Source organism: Mytilus trossulus, chromosome 9, assembly GCF_036588685.1.
Source record: "Mytilus trossulus isolate FHL-02 chromosome 9, PNRI_Mtr1.1.1.hap1, whole genome shotgun sequence".
In the NCBI taxonomy this organism is placed as follows: Eukaryota; Metazoa; Mollusca; class Bivalvia; order Mytilida; family Mytilidae; genus Mytilus; species Mytilus trossulus.
Genome location: NC_086381.1, coordinates 35,485,834 through 35,499,090, shown reverse-complemented (window position 1 = coordinate 35,499,090; position 13,257 = coordinate 35,485,834).

Here is a 13,257-nt window from a genome sequence, read left to right as displayed (position 1 = left end):
AGTAATCATTCATGTTTGAAATTAACCAGATAGATTGTGTCATACCTCTGACATCACATGATAATAACTAATGTCAAGTCGTTGATCTTCTATCAAAACAAATTGAGATTGCGCTTAGAACAGAAGAAATAACTCATTGTATATCTACTTATCCCCACATGAACGTGTCTCAGAAGACAATGATAGGATTGTTGGCGACCGTTTGTCAAAAATGCCCTAGGGTACACTGTACTGAAAAAAAGACAAAAAGGTTAAAAAATCTGAAATAAGTGAACTGATTTAAATCTATTTAAAATTACTGGTCAATAGTATTTAACGGAAGACTATTCAAAGAATTCAAATATAGAAAAAAAACTTTCAGGAAATCAACATGTCATCTACTTCTAGCAGACGTTAAATAAATGAGTCGTTCGTTCACTCTGTATTTTTTTGCTAAAATTTGAGTTCTTTGATTAGTAATTTAACAAATTATTGCTTCGCTTTCAATTAAATCATATTTTATATATGCACGTTTATAATATATTTTAAGCTGGGTTTTTTTAAATAGCTTTAACAGCTTTTCCAATCATGGAAATCATTTATATTTTCTGTGTTTTGATTGTCAAATCATGTTTTGTAAAAACAAAGTGTGATTACGTTTCAGAAAAATGATTTTCAATTTTTGAATTCTTCAACATATTTAGGTTTATAAGGAGTATCTATAGTCTACAAAAAAACTAATAAAATACTTGTCAATGTTTTACAATATTTTATTTTTTAACCGGAATCCAAATATATGATATTTTGTTTTGAGAATATTTAAAAACAGTAACTGATATATTTCATTTAATTTCTTTAAAGCCTTGATCCAAATAATATGATGCAAGGCTTAAGAATGTTGTCCGGACAAAAAGCATCAGAAAGTGCTTATATAGACTTTTTTAATGCTGTTAAAGAAACAGAGGTAAGCAAATAAACACATGACAGATTGCAAGATACTGCTTTAAAAAATCTTAAATACCCCAATAATTTTCAACCTGCCTTTTATTTTCAAATTCCTGTCAAATGGATTTGAAATCGATGAGAGACTTTTCAATTTCGTTTTAGATATTGAATATTTTGGTTAATAATCGCAAAATATTGGTCACATCCTCCCCCTAGAAAGAAAACTACCATTTATCTAGATAAGAATAAGGAAATATGATAATATTGCCAAATGAGAAAAATTTTACTCTACATCAAAGATTAAATAATAAAATCATCATAGATATATGCCAGATGGATACTATAAAGTGGATATGAGGAATTAAATGCAAGTGAATGGACTTCAACAATTAGAACAAAAGATACCGTATAGGCTGCATTTCTGTAAATATAGACAATGCATTTCCCATAAGAAGTCCATTTGCGGCTGAAACTGTGACACTTTTACTATAAAGTTTAAAAATTATATCCTAGAATGGAAAGTTGATATGCTTTATTATTGTATTTAATGGTCAAAACATAGGGCTGTGCGGCATATTTTAAAAATGTATATATCCTGAACCTTTTAAAGTTTAAACTTATACTTAAAAGTCTTAAATTATATACTACTCCTACTTTTACTTTTTGGCTACTTCAAAATTCATTTTTCAATGCAATAGTATATTTTTAGTAACATTCCCAAGTTTTGTCTCTATGAGATGAAACATACAGATCAATTCTTGAAACCAGTAAGTCAACAAATCAAATTATCTATGAATATTATATATCTCCCCAAAAAGGGGCGTGTTTTGAAAAAACAGCTGTATTTACAAAGTGCAACCAATAGTCGGTTATAAAAGCCCCCGCCATGACAAAAATGAAAGAAAACACAATCAATTGAGAAAAATAACAGTCTAATTGATAACAAAAAATATTACGAAAACCAAAGATCGCTGACAGAAAACCTCGGCAACTACTTATCTACAGGCTAACAACTTGGGTCAAGCAAATAAAGAAACTAAAAATGTGGCGGGGTTCCAAATGTTTGTCAGTATTCAACTATCCCGTAACTTGGAAAGTGGTGTTACAACACAACATAACAACATAATATACAAAAATCAGTTGTAAAGTGTTTAACTCATCAGATCGATACAAATCAGAAAGACATCTAACGTAAAACGACACAGATTTTTTTATCGTGGAAAATCTATAAAATAGTTGTCGTGCAAAACGTCAAAATAATATTTCGAGTGGTCACACCAGCTACGACATGTCAACTATAGAACTAGACAGAAAACAATTATGTATTTCTACTGTCATGTTTTGTCGCAAGTCGGTCGTGCGACAGTTGAGCGCATCACAATATGTTGTTTTGTCAGTATTTTTAACTAATTCGTGTTTATTAAACGAAAATGTATCATCAAGATAACGGTTTGTCTTCTTAAATTTATCATTAAATGTTTAGATGGACTTTTGCTTAGTTTGACTTCACACTGAGAAAAGTAGATAAATAAGACTACTATTGAAGGGACACAATTGAAGCCCGTAGGATTTTAAAAATCTAATTGGAATTGTTCATGTGACAGACATAAAAGATGACAGGGACTTATGTTTGGTTTTTTCATGCCCCACCCCCTAAATATGTTAAGTAATCATTATAGTTTTTCTTTACAAATTGTTGTAGGTTTTTACACATATGTGGTTATATGAAGGGATAACAACATTTGGTCTTAGAGGTAGAACAGGTGCATTATTTGCAACATTGTGGTTTTTAAGGATTGATGTAACATGTGTATGCATAGAACCATTCAGTTTTTTCACTATGATTTGTATCGAAGATCTCACAGTTTTTAACCCTTCAGAAAGAGTATTTACTTCCTCTATATCGTGGATAGACTATGTTCGCTTTATCAAATGAAACATTATATTAACGTATCTTCTATTGATCGGTTATAGTATGCCTGAAAATATTGATGTAAGTGAAATCAAACGTAAAAGTAAGACAACTTATCTTTCATTTACTACAATTCATATGTGACTTTACTTTTTAGGAAGTTGAAACATTCGTGTGAGGAACAGTTTGTTATACTATTATAATGTTTTTATGTGCTGTGGCAAATTCATTTAAGGTGTTCGTTCTTATTCTGTGGTTAGCATGACTAAATGTACTATTACATTATCTATCTATGTTTTTATCCATTTTAAGTGTTCTTGTATTCATTTGTACTGTAGTCGTATGATGTATTGTTCTCATTTACGCGGTATTTTTAATATTTCTTTTAAGGAGGAGGTTTGCCTAGGAGTGAAACCATGTGTAATCGAGCTTTTGTTTCTGAAAATGTCCTGTACCAGGTCGGGAAGATGGTAGTTGATACCAAGTTGTTCGTTTTTATTTATGTTACTCAAGTGTTTTTTTTATTGTTTGCACTTCAGTGTTTCTGTTGTTTCGTTTCTTTCCTTTTGAAGTTGATGTGTTTTTCTCTGTTTCGTATTACAACCCGGATTGATTTCTCTCAATCGATCTGTGTCTTTCAAAAGCGGTAAACTACTGTTGCTTTTATACTTTCCTTTGTTCCATTATTTCCGTGAAAAAATATTTAAACTGAAATAGATAAAAATGTGTGATTTTGATATTGATTGCTGTATTCATAGTAAGACGATTTTACCAGTAATTCTTTGCCACACAATAAAAGGATTCATGTTTGAAAATCATAAAGGTGCTATTAGCTTTTTGTGAACAGAATTCTTATACGTTAAGTTTTTAAGCTTAAAACCTTTAGGAAACTATTCTGCATTATCTTTAAACCATATGATTGTTTAAATTACAGAATCAAAAGAGACAGAAACAGTTTAGAGCGACATACATTCCCGAAAGTGACACAAAGACTGGTCCTAGATCCTTACTGAAAGCACTTGGTAAAAACAATCCAGCAAGTATTCCATTTGCTGGCAATACTGGAACTCTCAACCATGTCACTGGGGGTAAGAATACATTTGAAGCATGGACTAATATAACTGTTTCTATATAGTTTTGTACATTTGATATCTATTGAACGGTCAATTCTAAATCATGAACCGACCTTTACTACACTTATATCCTTATTCAAGTTATCTATTCCAGATAGTAATAATGTTCCTCGTGAATATGATGATATTATTGGCATTTCATCCGCTAGAGAGAAAAAACCGTATGATAATTCCTTCTATTTAACATTGCCATCAGCATGATAAGTATAAACCAAACATTTTTTTTTTCATGAACCTAGACAAATTGATTCTAGAGGTTAAGTGTTCTCATCATAAATTGATAGAGACAGTAACAACATTGCAAAAAATTAATAGACATGATTTTCTAAAAACGTAGACTTATGTAAAATTTCCTATGCTGAAACATTATGAAACAAAACATAGAAAAAACAAATGAAGGTTGTAAAATATTTTTCACTTAACGATGAAATTTATTTATATACAGAACAATCAATTACAAGGATGATAGGTGGAAGAACAAGACGACAGAGCTATCGTTCAAATCAACCATTTATGGTTGGCCAAGGGTTAACTAATAATGGAATCAAGGTTTTAGGAAATAAACTGGCAGCTATGACTATTTCTGACCTGGAGAGTATGTTAGATATGAAGAATGTTGATCCTGTAGAAATTCAGAAACTGACGCAGGAAATTAAAGATCTAGCGAAAGCTTTGGTAAATATGTTGAGTACTTGTGTAAGTATTTTAAACCTGGAAGCTGCGATCGTGATTATAAGGACAAAAAGTATGAAAATGGGGACATTGTTAACTCGATGGGTTATTATGCGTTTATCGGTACAAAGCAAATGTGATGATACTTTATTTTTAAATAAGAACAAAAAAAAAAAAAATTAAATGATAACATGGAGCGTCAGTGTAAATTTACCCGAAATATTTGTGAGCTATTTAGAAAAATACATTTGTATTTAGCTGTAAATTTAGGTAGACTGGCATTTTCATAGAAATTCAGCAGTTGTATGTTATTATCTAATAGATAGAGAAAAATAATTTAGGTTTTATATACCCTTAGTTTTGCATGTTAAGTCATAAATCTTTAAAAGAGTGGCGAAAGATACCAAACTAATATAGATCGAAAATAAACTGAAAACGCAATGGCTAAAAATGAAAATGACAAACAGATAAACAATAGTACACAGGACTTATGATAGAATACTAAAAACTAAGCAACACGAACTCTACCAGAAACCAGGGGTAATTGCAGGTGCTCAGGAATGGTCAGCATTTCAAGCTCCACATGTGGCAGTCGATGTATTGCTCATAGTATTACAAACCTGGGAAATAGTCTAATTCGGTATGTCACATTTGTGAAAAAGGAAGGGATGGTAGCCAAGACATACGGAACACATCCGATATAATCTGTAAAATCGTTATTCCGTAATGGTCAGCCAACTGGAGATGGCGTCCGAAAAAGTTAAATATTCAAAATACGATAATATTAACCAAAATATTTGTTAGAAGAGAGTGACCATTTTGCACATATTGCCTTAAGAAATGAGAAAGGTAATATGGCCAAATGATTAATTGATCCCTTGTATAGTCATTTTGTAACATTTTAAGATCTTTTACAGTAACAAGGCTAATATAAATTAACTTAGTCAATTAGCTGACATCATACTTATATTGGGTGATACACAACAGTGCCCTCCCTACACTTTCATTGAAGGTTGTTCCAAAAATCATTTTACGATTTCAAGCAAAATACAACTCCCGTTTGGGAAATGTTTGCAACTATTTCTCATTTAAGAAAATTTCCTCAATACTTACATTTTTATATTTATCAGTTATGGACTTTAAATTGATCAATACGTTATGAATGGACCTGATCAGATTATATTGACCGAGGACAAAGTCCGAGTGTCAATATAATATAACAGGTCCATATATGACTGAGTGAAAGTGTTTAGTTTCTTTAAGGCATATGTAAATATTGTATTAAAAAAATGACGTTCAATATTCGTTCGGTGTATTTTTTAATTGTATTTTGCAAGAATTTTAACATGTTACTGAAAAATCTTTCTGTTTAAACTTTCATAGCTTGTTTTATCGTTTTTTAATCGTCTGCATTTAACATAAACTTATTGAAATCCCTTCTTTTTTTCTGATTTGACGCTTCCTCCGTGGTTTTTATGTGTGACGTCATGACGTCATCAATCTAAATATTTAAATTTAGCGTCAATATACGTAAAAATAGAAACAAGGGGTCAGATACGTAAAATAAACTTTGAATCACGTGATCGTCATATTCAATGAAAATAGAAGAGGCCTACACCAAATGTATTTAAAATATAGGATCAAATTCAAAATCCTTGTTGGTATAAGTGTCCTTTAAATGTATTTTTTTCTAATTTCAAAGATTGTATCGATATTTTCTTTAAACTTAACAAAAGTCTTCTGCTTTTGGTTACATTTTGAGGTAATTTTTTTAGCAAAATTTGGCCTCAATCCTTATTAGGGTATCAATTCTGATTTTAATCTATTTTAACATGATTTCCTCAACAAAAGTTGAATCTGGTGAGCGACTCGTGCTCTTGAAAGCCTCTAGTTGTGATCTGTTCTGAAAAAACGTTCGAAATTCCTTTTTTAGCTCACCTGGCCCGAAGGGCCAAGTGAGCTTTTCTCATCACTTGGCGTCCGGCGTCCGGCGTCCGGCGTCGTCCGTCGTCGTTAACTTTTACAAAAATCTTCTCCTCTGAAACTGCTGGGCCAAATTAATCCAAACTTGGCCATAATCATCATTTGGGTATCTAGTTTAAAAATTGTGTGGCGTGACCCCGCCAACCAACCAAAATGGCTGCCACGGCTAAAAATAGAACATAGGGGTAAAATGCAGTTTTTGGCTTATAACTCAAAAACCAAAGCATTTAGAGCAAATCTGACATGGGATAAAAATGTTCATCAGGTCAAGATCTATCTGCCCTGAAATTTTCAAATGAATCAGACAACCTGTTGTTTGGTTGCTGCCCCTGAATTGGTAATTTTAGGGAAATTTTGCTGTTTTTGGTTATTATCTTGAATATTATTATAGATAGAGATAAACTGTTAACAACAATAATGTTCAGCAAAGTAAGATCTACAAATAAGTCAACATACCGGTAATCAAAGTGGTCAGTTGACCCCTTTAGGAGTTATTGCCCTTTATAGTCAATTTTTAACCATTTTTCGTAAATCTTAGTAATCTTTTACAAAAATCTTCTTCTCTGAAACTACCAGGCCAAATTTAAACAAACTTGTCCGCAATCATCATTGGGGTATCTAGTTTAAAAAATGTGTGGCGTGACCCGGCCAACCAACCAAGATGGCCGCCATGGCTAAAAATAGAACATAGGGGTAAAATGCAGTTTTTGGCTTATAACTCAAAAACCAAAGCATTTAGAGCAAATCTAACAGGGAGTAAAATTGTTTATCAGGTCAAGATCTATCTGTCATGAAATTTTCAGATGGATCGGACAAACCGCTGTTTGGTTGATGCCCCTGAATTAGTCATTTTAAGGAAATTTCGCCGTTTTTTGTTATTATCTTGAATATTATTATAGAAAGAGATAAACTGTAAAGAGCAACAATGTACAGCAAAGTAAGACTTAAAAATAAGTCAACATGACCTAAATGGTCAATTGACCCCATAGGGAGTTATTGCCCTTTAAAGTCAATTTTTAACAATTTTCATAAAATTTGAAAATTTTAATTAACATTTTCGACTGAAACTCTTAGGCCAAGTTCAATATAGATAGAATGTTTGTAAGCAGCAAGAATGTTGAACTTCAGTAAAGTAAGATGTACAAACACATCACCATCACCAAAACACAATTTTGTCATGAATTCAAATGCGTCCTTTGTTTAATATTCACATAGACCAAGGTGAGCGACACAGGCTCTTTGGAGCCTCTAGTTTAAGAAATCATATAATATCAGGTTCAAACTTGTCATGAAATTAAATAAATTGCGATAGACTTTTATAACTGGAAAAATATATCATGCTCTGTCATGAAAATAAGAAATCATTTTTTTTTATCGAATAGAAAAAGTGCTGTTCATGCTGAGTTTTTTTTTTCTTAAGTTGATAATAAATCAGATTATGGGAAGTTAAAGCTTTTCAAGTGTCAGTTTACAAAACAATACATGTATTACAAATATTGTTACTTTGGGTATTTTAATATTTTTCTTATAGAAATAGAAAAAAAAATCTTAAATAGGTGCATTTGTTTTAATTTGTATTTTCGATAGAATAAAAAAAAATCATTTATTCTTTTCTCAGTTTATGTTACTGTGCAAACATATGAAATGATCTTCAACCAAAACAATTTCTACTATATTTCGAACTGTAACGATATTTGAATTACATTGACAATGGCCATTTTAATAAAATTTAAGTAGAAAAAGTAAGGAACTATATCTTTTTTAAGCATTCACAATTTGCTTAGATGCGACGTCGTTGTCAACGTCTGTATAAACAGATTGTTGTATGATGTGAAATTATTTGTTTTCATTTCAATTGTAAATCACTGTCTTTCAATGAAACCAATGTTTAAATACAGTTTATTTTTCAATCGTCAATTTTCAAATTTTCAGAGTTCTTCTAATTGTCCAATAAAAAAGGAAATATTTTTGGAGCTAGTAAAATTGAAAATATGTAAATAGAAATATGTGTTTCATCTGTGTGAATCTAATGCATTTGTGGAAGTATACTCAAGAGCGTATAGCAAAAGTGTTATGAATTGTAGAAAAATACAAGTCCAAAACTATGGAAATTCAGCCATTTCGTTATTATATTTTACTGTAGGTGTATATCAGTAAATTTACTCGATTATCTAAAACGACAAATTCTCTCAAGTGTTTATAAATGACATTTATCAAGACAGAAGTTCGTTTGGTTTTCATCACACCCTGATTTCCGAGTTACTGTTCATATTCGTGTGTTCGTTTCATTAAATGTCTATGTTAACTTTACACATGTTTGGTATTTATAATTTCAGCTGGCTGAACTTATTGAAAAAATTCTCGGAGGAGATGGAAAAGAGTTTGAATCTTTTGACTTTACTCTGGATGGAGACTTTTCACATCCAAGACAGAATGTTGAATTTTTTAAGTTCAGTGAGCAGATTCAAATCGGAGGATTTATATCATTGAGTATAAGTAAGATATTATAATTTATACATTAGATGCAGTAATAAATGTCTTCACCAAATCCTTAAAACACTGAACTTCATTTTAAACTTAACTTAGTCTCATACTGCTATATAAAGTTATTCATGTATTTTCATTTACCCTGCTTATTATTTTAAAATCTAAGGATTTTCTTATCCCATGATTAGATTAGATTAGCCGTATTTGGGACAATGTTTTAGAATTTTTGTAATCTCGCCGCTGAAACTACTGTGAAAAACTTGTTCACAATCATACTGAGGGAATCTTGTTGAAAAAAAATATGTCGATGACCCCGCTTGCCAAAATGACCGACATGGCTAAAAATAAAACATAGAGGCAATATTTTTTGACTGATATCTCTAAGACTAAAGTATTTAGAGAAAGATTATAAGGTAAAGATCTATCTGCTTGAGGTTTTCAGAGGAATCAGCTAACCCGTTTTTGGAGTGTTGCTCTGTATTAGTAATTTTAAGGAAATTTTGCAGTTTTTGGTTATCACTTTGAATATTATTATAGATGGACATAAATTGTAAACGGCAATAATGTTCAGCAAAATAGGATATATACAAATAATTCAACTTGACCAAAATGATCAACTGAACCCATAAGGCGTCATTGTCTAGAAAAGTAAAACTAAACAATCTTTCGCAACTTTTTGTTATATTTAGTAAAGTCTTCTCCTGAAACAACTGAGACAAATTTATCACAATCAGCATAAGGACATATAGTTTTGAGAAATGTATCAGATGACCGTGCCTGCCAACCAACATGACATACATGGCTAAGAATGGTACATAGGGGTAAAATGCAGTTTTGACATATATCTCTGAAAATAAGCAAAAGTATAACGAATGCGTTATTCCATGCACCAATTGTAAATAAAAATTTCAGATGAGTGACAGGTTCCTTGGAGCCTGTAGTTTACAAATCCCTAAATTTTTATTTCCTATCAATTTCAAATTTATGATCCTTTTATCTATTTGAAGTGGAAGATTACATAATTTATTCATCTTTCTTAACCCAGCTTTTCTGGTTTTAACTGGTTAAAGTTAATAACACCAGAATAGGTATTACCAATGTCATTTAAACTGATTGGGCGGAGCTTACGTTTTAATCTGTATAAAGACAGTCTATTTGAAGATGTGTGTGATTAGGATGATTGTGGTTATAATTTTTACTGATTTCTAATCACCTATCAGTGCCATCAAAGGAATTTACAAAAGAATGACTGGATACTTCATTGATGAGTTTATCCTAAAACACCTATCTAAAGATGGAATAGTTTATTATGAGTGAAACGATTAAACTCCGCCCAGTCAAGTGAAATAAATTGAGTAATAACTCCTTGGAATATCTCTGTTCTGTGACCCTTTTAAATTTATCAAAACAGAATACCATTGTTTCTTCACTATTTTCAGGCAAAAGAATACATCGGTATAAGCCCATGAACGTATTTGCGGACTAGACAATGTTTTTAGCCATTCTTCTTTTTTATGTCCAACGAATGAGCATTATGTGTTTTGGTCTGTGTGTTCGTTCGTTCGTTATTTCGTTTGTTTGTTAATCCGTGCAATCAAGTTGAAACTTAGCACATACGTTCCCTATGATATGATCTTTCTAATCTTAATGCTAAATTAGTTTTTTACCCCATTTTCACGGTCCACTGAACATAGAAAATGATTGTACTGATGGGGCATCCGTGTACTTGGGTTGTCGTTGATTCGTGTTTGTGTTGGGTTTATTGTTTTGTCGTACATAAGGATTTAAGTTTTTTCTTATTTCAATGCTTTTGTATTTTTTATGTCGGGGCCTTTGATATGGGATGGAATATTTCTATTTGTTGAAAGCAACATGGTTTGCACTTGATATCTTACATCCACTTATGAGAAATTTGGTCGATAGCTGTCGCAGTGGCAATCATACCAAATATCTCAATTGTTATCATGGTTGATAACAGTATACAGGATTTTGAATTTCTACAAAAGAAACAAATGTTATATTTTGATCATTTTCTGTCTGTTGTTGTCATACTATTTAACTCTATTTTGTCTAACAAGATTTTCAAAGGTTGATTCGATTGACCGTATGGAATTTTGATGTCCAAATATAGGCAGATCGACATATTTTGACTTTATTTAGAGGGTTAGCGCTATAGAACCAGGTTTAATCCACCATTTTCTACATTTGAAAATGCCTGTACCAAGTCAGGAATATGACAGTTCTTGTCCATTCGTTTTTGATGCGTTTTGTTTTTTGATTTTGCCATGTGATTATGGACTTTCCAAGTTGATTTTCCTCTGAGTTCAGTATTTTTGTGATTTTACTTTTTACATACTGCATATGAAACACTTTGGGGTTTTTTTTCATATTGATCCAGTTATGATATCTATCTTTTCTGATAAATAATTGTTGACTGTGTTGTTAATCTTAAATCAATACTGTAAAAACTCAGGTATCGCCTAGTGCAGGGTCGCCCTATAGTGATCAGTCTGTCCGTCCGCTTGTTCGTAACAAATTATGTTCGCCATATATCTTCAAAATCGTACTGATTTCATAGTTTATATCTGACATGTATATTGACCAACAACAAAGGGTGTGTCATAATGTTTGAAAAATTTCATATGTCAACATTTAAGGTAAAAGCCTTTGGTTTCAGCTTACACCAAATAGTTCTATGGTAAAGATCGTGCCCGCTCTATATCTTTAGAAGCGTTGATTTCAAAGTTTATACTTGACATGTATATTATCCAACACTAGAGAGTGTTTTATACTGTATGTACAACTTCTTAGGTCACAGTAAAGGTCAAAAACTATTGGTTACAGTTGACTTCCCCCTGTCCTTTGGTAAAGATCGTGTCCGTTCTATATCTCAAAAAACGTTATGATAATTTAAAGTTTATATTTGAGATGTATATTGACCAAAAACAGAGACATGTTTAATGTGTGTACAACATCCTGGCTATATATGTTGAAGGTCAAGTTCAAAAACTTTTATTTCAGTTTGCAACCCCGTGTCCTATTTTAAAGCATAAGTCTATGTTACTCAACAGAATTTTTTTTTAATAATGCAGTACTCATTCGGATTTCACAAGGTTAAATTTTGACTGTTATTTAAGTAAATTTAATCATTTTAAGGCTTCATTTGACTACCACGCGTGTTTATAGGCTTTACAGTTAATAATCAGGATATAAGACATATATGTATTTGCAGTGAGTACGTATGTCACATAAAGAAACTAAAAAAATGGGGTGTTGTACCGCAATTTTACCAAACAACCTAAGTGTGATTAGACAGATGGTAAATAGTTCTGTAAAAGCTGAATATTGATTACAGATCTTCGACTGTTCTACGTGGTCTAAATCAAATGTTTATTTTTTACAGAATTAAGTGGTGGTGCATACTGGGGTGTCAATTTCATTGTTGGTGCCAAGATTTTCAGTATGACTGTCTTTACTGAGGTTGAGCCATATGCTGGCTTAACAGTTTCTGGAGAAATTGGACTTTGTGTAATTTTCGTTTGTGGTCAGTTACAACTTAAAGGAATGATAATGGAATTGCGTTTTCCTACAAGAGCTGAAATTTCATTTAATAAGTTTCCCATTGATGTTGGGTAAGTATTTGTGTGACTGCATTAAATGAACAGTTGATTGAAGCCTGTATATCAATATGAATTAAATCAGAAAATGTCCATATACTTTCTTGAATGAAAAAATTAAAGTAAAACTTAAACTATTATTTATAACTAAGGAGGTATAGTCCCTTGATTTAACAAGTTTTGCTTCTCCTCTTTTTTTCAATTTAAAGGAAAGCTATAATAGAAGGAAACCGAAAAAACAAGAATGTGTCCATAGTACACGGATGCCCCATTCACACCATAATGTTCCATGTTCAGTGGACCGTGACGTTGGGGTCAAAACTTTAATTTGGAATTAAAATCAGGAGGATCATACAATAAAGAAAACGTGTACTACATTTCATGTTGATGTGACTTTAACTTTATCAAAAACTACCTTTATTAAAATCGTTAACCTGAACTTCGAACTATCATTTTCTATGACCATGAAATTGGGATCAAAATTATAATTTTTGCATTAAAATTAGAAAGATCATATCATGGTGAGCAT